The 14,753-nt window shown below is 36.6% G+C and overlaps 1 protein-coding gene across 6 annotated transcripts in view; it reads right to left on the reverse strand.

Moving 5' to 3' along the window:
- Sptlc3 (serine palmitoyltransferase long chain base subunit 3) overlaps window positions 1-14,753 on the reverse strand; it is a 181,604-nt gene that overhangs the window by 100,970 nt on the left and 65,881 nt on the right. The window lies entirely within an intron of this gene.

Here is a 14,753-nt window from a genome sequence, read left to right on the forward strand (position 1 = left end):
GGAATTCTATTCATAAGATTGTGCCTGAACACCTGACTTCGTTTAGGCTTCTGTTTTGTTTTGTGGTGCTGGGAATTAAACCAAGGATCTTGCACATGCTAAGCACATGCTTTACCACTGAGCTCTATCTCCAGCCCACTTCTGTTGATTTTAAGGAGAATAATCTTAGATACATATGTGTACCAATTTTGTAAAGTGAATGTAATTACTATGTATCTCAAACATATACTAATAAAGACTTTTAAAATATAAAACAAAAAGAAAATAACCTGCCTAAGACAAGTGAAATCATTGCAAAATATGAGAAAATACTACAAAGTAAAATATTACCTTTCTTGATGCATCTATTCATAAATAATATGTTTTTAGAACTCATCACATATGTATCCAATAACATAGTTCATTTTCCTAATGTGTTATCATTTTACATAGGAAGAAGTTGAGAACACTAATCTTATTCCAAGCCATAGTTTGGAAGGGAGAGACTGTAATTTGAGCCCAAGGAACTTAATCTCGGGGTCTTTACTCTCAACCATAAATCTATGGTTTTATGTATCTATGAAGCTAGACAAAGAAACTAAATAAACTGTTACGCAGGAGGTCTCTATCATTGAGCTCTATTCTTAGCCATTTTAATTTTTTTTTAATTTTGAGAGAGAGTCTTGCTAAATTGCCTAGGCAGGCCTAGAATTTGGGATTCTCCTGCTTCAGTCTCCAGAATAGCTGAGAGTAAAGGTGTATGCTGTGGTACCTGGCTACATTATTATTTCAAATCTGGGTTTTTGTTTGTTTGTTTGGTACCGGGGATTGAACTCGGGACCTTGTGCTTGCAAGGCAGGTGACAGAACCACTGAGCTAAATCCCCAGCCCTACATTATAATTTCAAATGATCTTATAATACTATGTTGAACAGATCCATCAAATATATTGAATTGGTTCCTTAATGTTAAAAATTTACTTATTTTTCTGAGTTTTACTACGTTGTGAAAATTATTATTTTTTTTCCCATGTAGCCCTCCCTTCACTCCCTCCACCCTTCCCTACTTACAGAGACTCTATTTCCATTTTTTCCATTTCTCATCAATTTTCCTTTCCCTTCTTTCCTTTCCCCTGCCCCTCCCACTAGCCCTACCCCTTTGGACATTTTCTTCCGATTTTGCATTATCCATTATTCATTCTAATTATTGGTACATTTTAGGTATACAATATAATGACATTCATCATTGGAAATTTGCACCTTTACATAATCTCTCTGGGTTCTTATTTTTCACCCTTGCCCAGCCCTCCCTTCAACCCCTCCATTCCTCCCTATTTACACAGATTTTGTTCCTATTTTTCCATTTTGTCATATTAATTCCATACCCTTCTTTCCTTTCCCCTACCCCTCCCACTTCCTTCCCCTTTGCCCCTTTTCTTCCTATTTCACATTACCTATTACATGTTTTAGTCCTTATTTACATTTTCAGTTTCTCACACCAGAGAAACTATTTGGTATTTATACATGTGTGTCCTATTTATTTCATTTAAGAGTATCGCCTCAATGTGCATCCATTTAGTTATAAATGTCTCATATTTCTCATTTTTTATGGCCGAGTAGTACTCCATTTTATAAAAAACCCACATTTTCTTTATCCAGTCTCCAGTTGATGGGCATTTGGGCTGTTTCCAAGTTTTAGCTATCACAAACTGTGCTGCTATGAACATGGGCACACATATATCACTGTGGTATGATTCTTTTAATTCTTTGGGGAAGATTCCCATCAGTGGAATAGCAGGGTCAAATGGGACTTCCAATTCTAGTTCTTTGAGGTATCTCCATACTGATTTCCACACTAGTTGCACCAGTCTACACTCCCACCAGCAGTGGAGCAGGGTTCCTCTTTCCCCACTGCCCCATCAGCATTTGTTATTGGTTGATTTCATGATAGCAGCCATTCTTTCTGGAGTGAGGTGGAATCTCAGCATTGTTTTCGTTTGCATCTCTCGAATGACCAGTGATGTGGAACATTTTTTCATGTATTTATTTGCTATTTCTACTTCCTTGTCTGAGAAATGTGTGTTCATTTCAGATGCCCATTTTCGGATTGGGTCTTTAAATTTGGGAGGTCTGATCTTTTTAAGTTCTTTATAGATTTGAGATAGTAGGGCTTTGTCTTAGGAAAAGCAGGTGAAGATTTTTTCCCACATTGTAGGTTGTCTCTTCACACTGCTGGTGGTTACTCTTGCTGTGCAGAAGCTTTTTAATAAGAGATCCCACTTGTTGATTGTTCGTGCTAGTTCACGGGCTACTGAGGTTTTGTTCATAAAATCTTTTCCTACACCAATGTCTTCAAGAGTTCTACCTAATCTCTGTTCCAACTGGTTCAGCGTTTCTATTTTAATATTTAGATCATTAATCCACTTTGATTTTACTTTAGTGCATGGTGAGAGATATAGGTCTAGTTTTAATCTTTGGCAAGTTGAAGGCCAATTTTTCCAGCACCATTTATTAAAGAGGCTATCTTTCCTCCAATAATGGTGGTTGGCACCTTTGTCAAAGATGAGGTGGCTGAGTATGTCTGGAGTTGTTTCTACATCTTCTAATCTGTTCCACTGGTCCTCAGGTCTGTTTCTTTGCCAGTACCATGCTGTTTTTATCACAGTAGCTTTGTAGTATAGTTGCAGGTTGGGGATTGTGAAACTCCCTGCCATGTCTCTGTTACCTAGAATTGCTTTTGGTATTCTGGGTCTCTTCTTGTTCCAAATGAATTTTTGGATTGTTTTCTCAAGGTCTATGAAGTATGCTGCTGAGATCTCAATTGGAATTGCATTGAATCTATATAGCAGTTTTGGATGTATGGCCATTTTCACCATATTAATCCTTCCTACCCAGGAGCAGGGGATGTCTGTCCATTTTCTGAAATCATCTTCAATCTTTCTTTTCAGACTGCCATAGTTTTCAGAGAAGAGGGCTTTGATTTCTTTCATTAGGTTGATTCCTAGGTATTTCAGTTTCTTGGATGCTATTGTGAAAGGAATCGTTTGCCCTATTTCTCTCTCAGTGAGTCTGTCATTCATGTAGAGGAAAGCTATTGACTTTTGTGCATTGACCTTGTATCCAGCTACTTTTCTGAATTTGGTTATTAAGTCTAGAAGACTTTTGGTGGAGTTCTTGGGGTCTTCTTTATAGAGTATCATGTGATCTGCAAATAATGACAATTTGACTTCTGCGTTTCCTATTGTTATTCCTTTTATTTCTTTCACTTGTCTAATTGCTGTGGCTAATGTTTCCAAAACTATATTGAACAAGAGTGGTGATAGTGGACATCCTTGTCTTGTTCCTGATTTTAATGTGAAGGATTTCAGTTTTTGACCATTTCGTATGATACTGGCTGTTGGTGTTTCATAGATGGCTTCTATCAGTTTGAGGTAGAGACCATCTATTCCAATTTTTTTGTAGGGTTTTTATCATAAATGCATGTTGGATTTTGTGAAATGCTTTTTCTGCATCTATGGAGATAATCATATGGTTTTTGTCCTTGGCTTTATTGATATAGTGTATTACATTGATTGATTTGCATATGTTGAACCATCCCTGCATCCCTGGGATGAATCCCACTTGATCAGGGTGTATGATCTTCTTGCTGATCTTCTGTATTCTGTTTGCCAGTATCTTATTAAGGATTTTTGCATCTATGTTCATTAGTGAGATTTGCCTATAGTTCTTTTTGGTTGGATATTTCTCTGCTTTGGGGATCAAGGTGATGCTTGCTTCCAGGAATGAATTTGGGAGTATTGTTTCCCTTTCAATTTCACTGAAGAGTTTAAACAGTAGTTCCTCTCTAAATGTCTTGTAGAATTCAGCAGTGAAGCCATCAGGACCTGGGATTTTCTTAGTTGGTAAATTTTTAATTATGTTTTCAATTTCATTGATTGATATTGGGTTGTTTAGAAGATTTAGGTCATCTTGATTCAACTTTGGTAATTCATATGTATCTAGGAATCTGTCCATTTCTTCTGTATTTTCCATCTTATTGGTGTAAAGGTTCTTGAGGTAGGTATTGATGATCCTCTGTATTTCTGCTGGGTCCATTGAAATTTCACCCTTTTCATTCCTAATTTCATGCCTTTGAGCCTTTTCTTTCCTTTTTTCATAAGTTTAGCTAAGAGTATGTCAATTTTGTTTATTCTTTTAAAGAACCAACTCTCTGCTTCATTGATTTTTTTGTATCCTTCTCTTAGTCTCCATTTCACTGATTTCTGCACAGATCATTATAAGTTCCTCCCTTGTATGAGCTTTGGGTTTGTCCTGCTCTTCTCTTTCTAGAAGCTTGAGGTTCAGCATCAGTTTGTTTAACTGAGGTCACTCTGTTTTCCTAATATGAGTATTCACTGCTATGGATTTCCCTCGTAAGACTGCTTTCACTGTGTCCCATAGATTCTGATATGTTGTATTGTCATTGTCATTTAATTGTAGGAACTGCCTGATTTCTTCTTTAATTTCCTCTGTGACCCATTGGTTATTTGAAGTGTGGTGTTCAATTTCCATGTGTTTATGATGTTTTTGCAGTTTCTTTTGTTATTGATCTCCAATTTCATCTCACTATGGTCTGATAATATAGAGAGGATAACTTCAATTCCTTTGCACTTACTTAAACATGTTCTATGAGTGAGTATGTAACTATTTTGGAGAATGACCCATGTGCAGCTGAAAAGAATGTGTGTTCCAATTTTGTGGGGCCATACACTCTGTAAACATCTGTTAAGTGCATTTGTTCAAGAGTTGGATTGAATTCTAGTATTTCATTGCTTATTTTTTGTCCAGTTGATCTATCTATTTGTGACAGTGGGGTGTTGAGGTCCCCCACTACAATTGTATTAGTGCATATATGACTTTTCATGTCCGTTAGTATTTGTTTTATATAGTTGGGCGCACTAGTGTTTGGTGCAGATATGTTTGTGATTGTCATCTCTTCCTCTTGGACTGTTCCCTTTACAAGGATGTAGCATCCTTCTTTGTATCTCTTAATCAGTGTTGGTTTGAAATCCACTTGATCTGCAAAGAGGATAGCTACTCCTGCTTTTTCTTGGGTTCCTGTTGCATGGAGTATTGTTTTGTACCCTTTAACTTTCAGTCTATGAGTTTCTTTTTGAATTGTATGGGGCATATTGTTGGATTTTGCTTCTTGACCCATTCTGCCAGTCTATTTCTTTTGATTGGTGAATTGGGACCATTAACATTGATGGGTATAACTGACACATATTGACTTATGCATGTCATGTCATGATCTTTTCTTTTTTTTTGGATTCTCCCCTTTTGCATTTAATTTCTTGTCATGCCTGATGGATTCATTCTGCTGGGCTACCTGGGGTTGTGATCCTCATTGTCTTTTCCTAGGATATTGTCTAAAATTTTTGGAGTGCTGGTTTGGTATTCATGCAGTTCCTAAGGTGCTCTTTTTCATGAGAGTATCTTATTTCTCCATCAATTTTGAAAGATAGTTTTGCAGGGCACATCAATCTGGGTTGGAGGCTATTTTCCTTGGAGTGAGGTATTCACTCCAAGATCTTCTTGCTTTCAGGGTTTGCATTGAGAAGTCTGCTGTGATTCTGATGGGTTTTCCTTTGTACGTGATTTGTTTCTTTTCTCTAACTGCTTGTAGAATTTTGTTCTTCTGTTGGGTTTCTGGAATCTTAACTATTATATGCCTATGTGTAGATTTTTTTTTTATTAAGCCTAGTTGGAGTCTTATGTGCCTCACTTAACTGTATATCACGTTCTTTTCCCCTGCTTGGGAAGTTTTCTGCCATTACTTTTCTGAAATATTTTTTTATGTCATCTGCATTCTATTCTGTTTCATTGGCTCCAATCAGTCTTATGGTATTTTTCTTTGCATCGTCTAACAGCTGCTGGATTGATTTCTCATGGTCCCTTACTATTTTAAAGAAATTTTTCTTTTCCTGGCCACTAATTGTAATCCTGTCTTCTAGATCTGAAATTCTGTCCTCACATTGGTTTATTCTGCTGCATAAACTTTCAATGGATTTCATCTGCATATCTCAAATGACAAGTGATATTGAACATTTTTTCATATATTTGTTTGCTGTTTTCATTTCTTTGTCTGAGAAATGTCTGTTCATTTCTGATGCCCATTTTTGAATTGGGTCTTTGAATTTGGGGGGTCTGATTTTTTTTGATTCTTTGTGTATTCTAGATAGTAGACCTTTGCCTGAGGTACAGCTGCTAAAAATTTTTTCCCACATTGTAGGTTGTTTGTTGGGTCTGTTGGTGGCTTCTTATGCAGTGTGGAAGCTTTTTAATAAGATGAGATCCCAGTTGTTAATTTTTTCTGCTAGTTCCCATGCTACTGAGGTTTTGTTCATGAAGTCTTTTCCTATGCCAATGTCTTCAAGAGTTCTACCTAACTTAGCTACCAGGAAGTTTAATGTTTCTGTTTTCATATTTAGATCTTTAATCCATTTTGATCTTAGTTTACTGCATGGTAATAGGTATGGGTTTAGTTTTAATCTTTGGCAGGTTGAAATCCAGTTTTTCCAACATCATTTATTAAATAGGCTGTCTTTCCTCCAATGACAGTGGTTGGCACCTTTGTCAAACATGAGGTAGCTGAGTATGTCTGGAGTTGTTTCTACATCTTCTAATCTATTCCACTGATTATCAGGTCTGTTCTTTTGCCAGTACCATGCTGTTTTTATCACAATAGCTTTGTAGTATAGTTTCAAGTTGGGGATAGTGATACTCCCAGCCATGTTTTTGTTGCTTAGAATTCTTTTTGCTATTCTAAGTCTCTTCTGGTTCCAAATGAATTTTTTGATTGTTTTCTCTAGTTCTGTGAAGTATATTATTGGAATTTCAATGGGCATTGCATTGAATCTATATAGTAGTTTTGGAAGTATGGCCATTTTCACTATATTGGCTCTTCCTACCCAGGAACAAAGGATGTCTTTCCATTTTCTTATATCCTCCTCGATCTCCTTTTTCAGAGTGCTGTAGTTTTCAGTGTAGAGTTCTTTTGCTTCCTTTGTTAGGTTGATTCCTAGATATTCCATTTTTTTGGACGCTATTATAAAAGGAATTGTTTCCCTAATTTCTCTCTCAGTGTGTCTGTTATTTGTGTTACAAGAAGGCAATTGTTTTTTGAGTGTTGACCTTGTATCCAGGTGCTCTACTGAATCTGTCAGTTAACTCTAGAAGTGTTTTGGCAGAGTTTTTTGGGTCTTCTATGTAAAGTATCATATCATCAACACTGAGATTCTACCTCACCCCACAAAGAATGGCTGCTATCAAGAAATCAACCAATAACAAATGCTGGCAGGGGTGTGGGGAGAAAGGAACCCTTCTGCATTGTTGGTGGGAGTATAGACTGGTGCGACCACTGTGGAAATCAGTATAGGGATACCTCAAAGAACTAGGACTAGAGGTCCCATTTGACTCAGCTATTCCCCTTCTTTGTATCTTCCCAAGAGAATTAAAAGAATCATACCACAGTGATATATGTGCACCCATGTTCATAGCGGCACAGTTTCTAATAGCTAAAGCTTGGAAGCAGTCCAAGTGCCCATCAATTGGAAACTGGATAAAGAAGATGTGGTTTCTTTTATAAAATGGAGTACTACTCAGGCATAAAGAATGAAAAACTAGAGTCATTTATAGCTAAATGGATGCATATAGAGGCCACACTCTTAAGTGAAATAAACAGCACACACATGTGTAAATACTGAATAGTTTCACTAGTGTGGGAAACTGATAGTGTAAACAAGGGTTAAAGTGATTAAAATGAATATTGGATAATTTGAAATAGTTAAAAAAAGTCCAAAGATGAAAGGGTGAAGGGAAGGGAAGGGGAAAGGGAAGGTGGGAAAAGAAAAACTATGAGAAAAGAAAAACTATGAGAAAAGAAAAAAAAATGGCAATGATGTCTATGTGAATAGGGAAGGGTGGAGGGGTTGAAGGGTGCACAGGTAATGGGGAAAATAATAAGAACCAAGATGCATCATGTACAGGTACAAACACCCAATGATAAATGAAAACGAATTGTATACCTAAAATGTACCAATAAAAGAACTTAGAAAAAAAAAAGAAAAGCAAATGTGGGTTTCTAAAATAGAAAGGAGTACTACTCAGTCTGAAAAAATGAGAAATTAGAGACATTTATAGCTAAAAGGATGCACACTGAGCCAATACTCTTAAGTGAAATAAATAGAACGCAGGTGTAAATATGGCATAGTTTCTCTAGTGTGAGAAACTGAAAGTATAAATAAGGACAAAAAGGTCTAATAGATAATGTGAAATAGGAAGAAAAGTTGCAAACAGGAAGGGGAAGTGGGAGGGGGAGGGGAAGGGAAAGAAGGGAATGGAATTAATATGAGAGAATGAAAAAAATGGAAATAAAGTCTTTGTAAATAGGGAGAGGTGGAGGGTTTGAAGGGAGAACAGAGTAATGGGGAAATATAAGAACCAAAATATATTATGTAAAGGAGCAAATTCCCAGTAACAAATGTCAGCATATTGTATACCTAATATTTACCAATAAAATTATTGAAATGCAAAAAAAAAAAAAAAGAAAGTTGCTATTCCCTGAAATGGTAGGCCCAAGGTAACACAAAATCTCCTCTACCATAAACTGATCAAATTAGTATTCACATTCATTCTATATTTATTAAAGAGGAAATAGGCAAATCCTAATGATCTTCAGTTTCCCCCATCTTTACTACAGTGTTTAACTATTAACAATGTTGGGGTGGTGGGAGGGGAAGGGGAAAGGAAAGAAGGGAAAGGAAAAATTATGAGAAAAGAAAAAAAATGGAAATGAAATTTATGTAAATAGGGAAGGTTGGAGGGGGTGAGGTGTGCACAGGTAATGGGGAAAAAAATAAGAACCAAGATACATCATTTACAGGTATAAGTTCCCAATGATCAATTTAAACATATTATATACCTAAAATGTACCAATAAAAGAATTTAAAACTAACTTTCAATGGAGTTTTTAATCTCCTAGAAATTTGTTTGCATCTATTTTATGGATTCTATTTGTTTCCTGTGTTGGGATTCCATTATGTTCCTCAGCTCTTTTTTTTTTTTTTTCATCTGTGTCCTCTCTAGATTTATTAATCATGTCTTGGTCTATGCTCACAATCTCTGCTGTTATCTGGGAAATTATTTTTCATTTCATTTTTTCCAGATCCTCTTTTGTTGCCAGTTCAATGAGTCCAAGTTGTTGAGTATCAGATTGTTCCATCTCTTTTCCCTTTGGGGTTGCCTTAGGTGATCTGGAAGTTTGATTTTGAGACTTGTTTATGTGTCTTCTCATTTCCACAGATGCAGCCTGTTTTGCCATTTTTGAGGCAACGTTTTGCTCACCCAGTGGTCTTTAATTCTCAACAACCCACCGAGTAGCTTTACTGTGCTTCTCAGCAGTACACTAATTCCTGGGTTTAGAATGGTGGCCTTTTGGATCCCTGAGGTGACCTGTTGCCTGAGCGAGCTTCTGGCTGTGACCTGTGGATCCTTGGGATGGTATTCTAGGTGTGCCTCTGGCTAGGGCCCCTCTGTAGATGTTGTATGGGTGGTCTATTGGCTGGGGGCTGTGCACCCCAGTTCCTGTTGTGTGAGCAAGCTTCTGGCTAGGGTCTTGTTGACTTACAGATGGTATCGGGGCAAACCTCTGGCTGTTGCTTGTGCACCTGTGCAGCTCTTTTCCAGGCAGGCCCTTGGCTTGGGCCGGTGTGCCCGAGCCTCTGGGGTTGGGGCAGGGCCCTGGCTGGGATCTGCCTGAAGGCATACCGCTCTGGTCCACACCACTGCTTCCCCTACTAAGTTGGTCTGGTGTGCCTTTTTTTCAGAGATTTTCTTCACTTTTCTCGTGGGGTTCAATTTTCATGAAGGAGCCTTAGAGAGGCTCTCTTTCTGTTGTTCACTTCTGCTCTATCTTCTGGAGCTCAGAACAATGTCCTTTATGACCCTTGCAAGTCTGTGGTGTGGATCCAGGTAATGGTTTGGCACAGCTGTGTGTGTGTGTGTGGGTGCTGCTGGCACCTGTGTGGCTCACTTCCTTGGCGCTGGGGAGCCTCTGCTCCCTGGCACTTGGAGGCGGTGGTACAGTGGCCTGAGAGGCTCTCCTACTCAGTGCTAGGAGGGTTCTGCTCCTTGGCACTTGGGGGTGGTGGTATGGAGGTCTAGCAGCATTTATTTAGATCATCATATAGTTACATCTTGGATCTTTCAGTATTATAAATTGTTTTATTAGGGGCCTACTTATTCTTATTGTACCTGGATAGATGTGACTATGATGTACTGTTATTTGGATATACTGTTAGAATCCTCCTACCATTTTCATATTTTTTCCTAAATAATCTTAACTTGTAATATTTCCTTTTATCAAATGCATGTTTGTCAAATTTTTGGATCAAAGTTATTCTAGCTTGTGCTTGTCATCTGGGCTGCTTGTCACAACTGCGTCCAATGATTTATTAAAAGTACAAATATTGGCCTGGGATTTAGCTCAGTGGTTTTGCCGCCTGCTGAGCAGGTGCAAGGACACAAGTTCGATCCCCAGTAGCAAAAAAAAAAGAAAAAGAAAAAAGAAAAAAGAAGTACAAATGTCTCAGTTCAGTAAAAATTTCTGTTTTCTAACAATTTTCTGTCTTTAACAAGAATCATTCAATACTTTTGTTTTACTTTTATTCCTTACTATGCTGGTTGCCCAGTTTACTGATTTAATCTTTTCTGGTCACTAAATAAGTGACCAGAATTAGCTACATATTTCCTCTGAGAATTAGCTCTATCCTCTGGTAGTCTCGTAATTGTTAGCTTCTAAATGTGATGCAATGATAATTTCGTTTTCTCATTGATTCAAGAGCTCTTTTACAGAGTGATTTCAAACTTTGAAGTTATTTTTACAAAAGTGTTTGTTTTTAATTTTGTTATTGAATTTTAGCTTTAGCTGTGATCTAAGAATGACTTATATATGTTCTATTTTTGAAAGTTAGTGAGCTTTTTCTTGGTGGCATCATGTATAGTAAATTTTTGTGAAAATTCAATAACCCTTTGAAATGATAAAATATACAGATATTATATTTTAAAGGTTAACATTAATATATAGCTACTAAATTGACAATGAATAAATCATTGCACTTATATTTTTATTTTTATGTCTGTTTCCCTATGTCTTTATTTAGTCATTAATTTTTTTGTGTGTGTGTGTGCCGGGGATCGAACTCAGGACCTGGCGCTTGCGAGGCAGGCACCAGAACCACTGAGCTAAATCCCCGGGCCTAGTCATTAATTTTTGACATCTTCATTTTAAAAGACAGATTTATGGTCTTCTATTACTATTTAAGTTTTAGATATTTCTTTTCTTTTTTCTTTCTTTTTGAGCCAGGGTCTCACTATGGACTTGATCTTAGCCAAAAGGCCAAGAAGCAATCAGCGTCTCACTATGTAGTCCAGGCTGGTCTCAAACTCACAGCAATCCTCCTGCCTCTGCCTTCCAAGTGCTTGGATTACAGGTGTGGACCACTATACCCAGCTTTAAATTTTTCTTGCTTAGGTTTTTGTAACTATGAATTTACCCCTTGCTTTTTGAAACTTCCCATAATTCATTATCCCTCTAATTTCTCATTACACACAAAAATTAAACATTCATATATATCTCAAATATATTATCAGATACATAGAAGATATCAGAGTCATTTATTTTCATTATGTATTCTTCACATAATTTTTATAATGCGAATCTTTTATTGTGCTTAATGATTCATAATTTAAGCTTAACTTATGCTTTATTTTTGTTCATGATTACATCATACATTTCAGCTATTCATATATTTATTTTAAAGTTTCAGCTTATTATTTATTTGAATCAATTCACATGAAGGAAGAATAATTACAGCTTGCCTTTGTTTGAGGAATTCTTCCACTCTGTTTTCTACCAATATATTCAAATAAACATCTTTTACATAGGGAAAAGTTAAATAGTTTTGTTTTCAGATAAAGAAATTTAAAAATAAAATGTGACAATATCTTGCATACTGGAGATGCCACTTACTGTTTTTTGCCATTGAAAACTCAGACATTATGAAAAATTTGAACACAATCTTCAATTCTAGTGTTGAAAATCTTAAAATCCATGTAGTTTTCAAATCCTTTTATAAACTGTTCTTCTAATGACTTTCCAGCTAGAAATGTGGAATCAAGACATTATTAAAAGTGTATACTGAGTATTAGTCTCTTAAAACTTCAGGAAGTTTTTAGGTCCAGTGTTCTCTAGTGCACAAGATTATATTGCTCATACATTTCTAACATTTCACTGAACTTTAACAAAGTTAGCCTAACTAACTTTGTTAGTTTGTTGAAGGGACAACTAGATTGCTCCTACCAAACATGCACATACAAGTGTGTATCTAGCATGCAATTTGAAAGGGACAGCCATTGTCCAGGAGCATCCTAACAATAACCTCAGTAGAAGATGTGAATTTAAAATGTCTCAAATATTTTAAATGTTTGACTATGACTCCAGAATTTTCATTTCTCTCTGCCTTATATTTAGGACATAAAAAGTACATTCTCCCATGTTCATTAACCTGTGGAATTTTGAATTGACCTACAAGAGAATCAAGACCTTCGTTAAGTCTGTATTGCACTATTTTTTTTTTAGCTGTACTCTAAAATAAGCAATAGTACATCATTTCACATGTTAAAAACAGCATGTTTGGCAAACAACTTTCCTCTTTTTTTTTCTATTGCTTCCATTGGTTTATCTCTTTCTGAGCACCAAGGTCCTTGTGCTGGCTGGGACCTAGCATTTTACTTTTTATTTTTTGGAATAACTTTAATTAAGTAGTACTTTATTTTAAATTGCAGTGTATTGTTGGGGTTAGGTTTTGTACCAATCTCAGTCTTTTCCATTTAGTAGAGATGTCTGTTAATCTATTTGCACCATTAAATTTTTTTAAAAAAACATTTTCTTAAGACTATAAAACACTTAAAACAGAAACACTGAACTGGCTGGAACAGAGGTTAGGTAGAACTCTTGAAGACATCGGTGTAGGAAAAGATTTTATGAACAAAACCTCAGTTGCCCATGAACTAGCACAAACAATCAACAGGTGGGATCTCTTCTTATTAAAAAGCTTCTGCACAGCAAGAGAAACCACCAGCAGTGTGAAGAGACAACCCACAATGTGGGACAAAATTTTCACCAGCTGTTCCTCAGCCAAAGGCCTACTATCTAGAACATATAAAGAACTCAAAAAAAATCAGACCTCCCAAATCTAAAGACCCAATTCAAAAATGTGTGTCTGAAATGAACAGACATTTCTCAAAGAAGTAGAAATAGCAAATAAACATATGAAAAAATGTTCAACATCACTGGTCTTTCAAGAGATGCTGATGAAAACAACACTGAGATTCCACCTCACCCCAGAAAGAATGGCTTCTATCAAGAAATCAACCAATAACAAATGCTGGTGGGGCTGTGGGGAAGAGGAACCCTGCTCCACTGCTGGCAGGAGTGTAGATTGGTGCAACCACTGTGGAAATCAGTATGGAGATACCTCAAAGAACTAGGACTAGAAGTCCCATTTGACCTAGCTATTCCCCTGCTGGGTATCTTCCCCAAAGAATTAAAAGAATCCTACCACAGTGATATATGTGAACCCATGTTCATAGCAGTACAATTTTTAATAGCTAAAACTTGGAAGCAACCCAATTGCCCATCAACTGAAAACTGGATAAAGAAAATGTGTGTGTGTGTGTGTTTTTTAATGGAGTATTATTCAGCCATAAAAAAGAGAAACTAGAGACATTTATAGCTAAATGGATGGACATTGAGGCAATACTCTGAAGTGAAATAAAATAAATAGGACACGTGTAAATACCAAGTAGTTTCACTAGTCTGAAAAACTAAAAGTGTAAATAAGGACTAAAAGGTATAATAGATAATGTGAAATAGTAAGAAAAGGTGAAAGGGGGAAGGGGAAATGGGAGGGGTAGGGGAAAAGGAAGAAAGGAATGTAATTAATATGAGAAAATGAAAAAATGGAAACAAAGTCTTAGTAGATAGAGAGGGGTGGAGGGGTTGAAGGGAGGACAGGGGAAGGGGGAAAATAAGAACCAAGAGAGATTATGTAAAGGTGCAAATGTCCAATAATGAATGTCATTATATTGTATACCTTAAATGCACCAATAAAATTAATTTTAAAAAGACTATAAAGCACTGCTTTCCAAAAGTTACTTGAATTTCTTAGAATAAAAGAATAAAAAGGCTTTTGGAGTTATTCTATGCTTAATTCTTGCATGGCATGCTAAGATTATGATTTATGTTGAAGAATACTTTCCTATGTCCCCTCTATTTATTCATTTCTTCTTTGGTTTCTTATATTCATGTTTCAGTCTTTCTCTTTGGTCAAACTTAGCACAGGTGGCTTCTCTTTGGGTATTTCATTGTATACTTGAAAACTCTTAAAATCTCCTTAGAACTTGACCTGAAGAGCTGAATGAAACAGCTCTCCAGCTTTTTACTGTATAAAAAGCTCAACAAGCTGCAGGTATGAATACAGGGAGAGAAAAAGCTTAGGCTGTGGGCAGCACCAAGTTCAGTGTCTCTATATTTGCCGAGCCCACAGAACCAGAGATCCATGCTTTATATCTGGCTTCCACTGCAGGCAAAACCGTTGCTTGTGTCAAGATGAATTGCTTGTCAGGCGCAATGGGAGAGTGTTCTGTCTCATGCAGTTGAAGGTTCACCATCTTT

This window comes from Heterocephalus glaber, unplaced genomic scaffold (assembly GCF_053883595.1).
Source record: "Heterocephalus glaber isolate CG9 unplaced genomic scaffold, H.glaber_assembly_v1.0 deba00001532, whole genome shotgun sequence".
NCBI classification, from domain to species: domain Eukaryota; kingdom Metazoa; phylum Chordata; class Mammalia; order Rodentia; family Bathyergidae; genus Heterocephalus; species Heterocephalus glaber.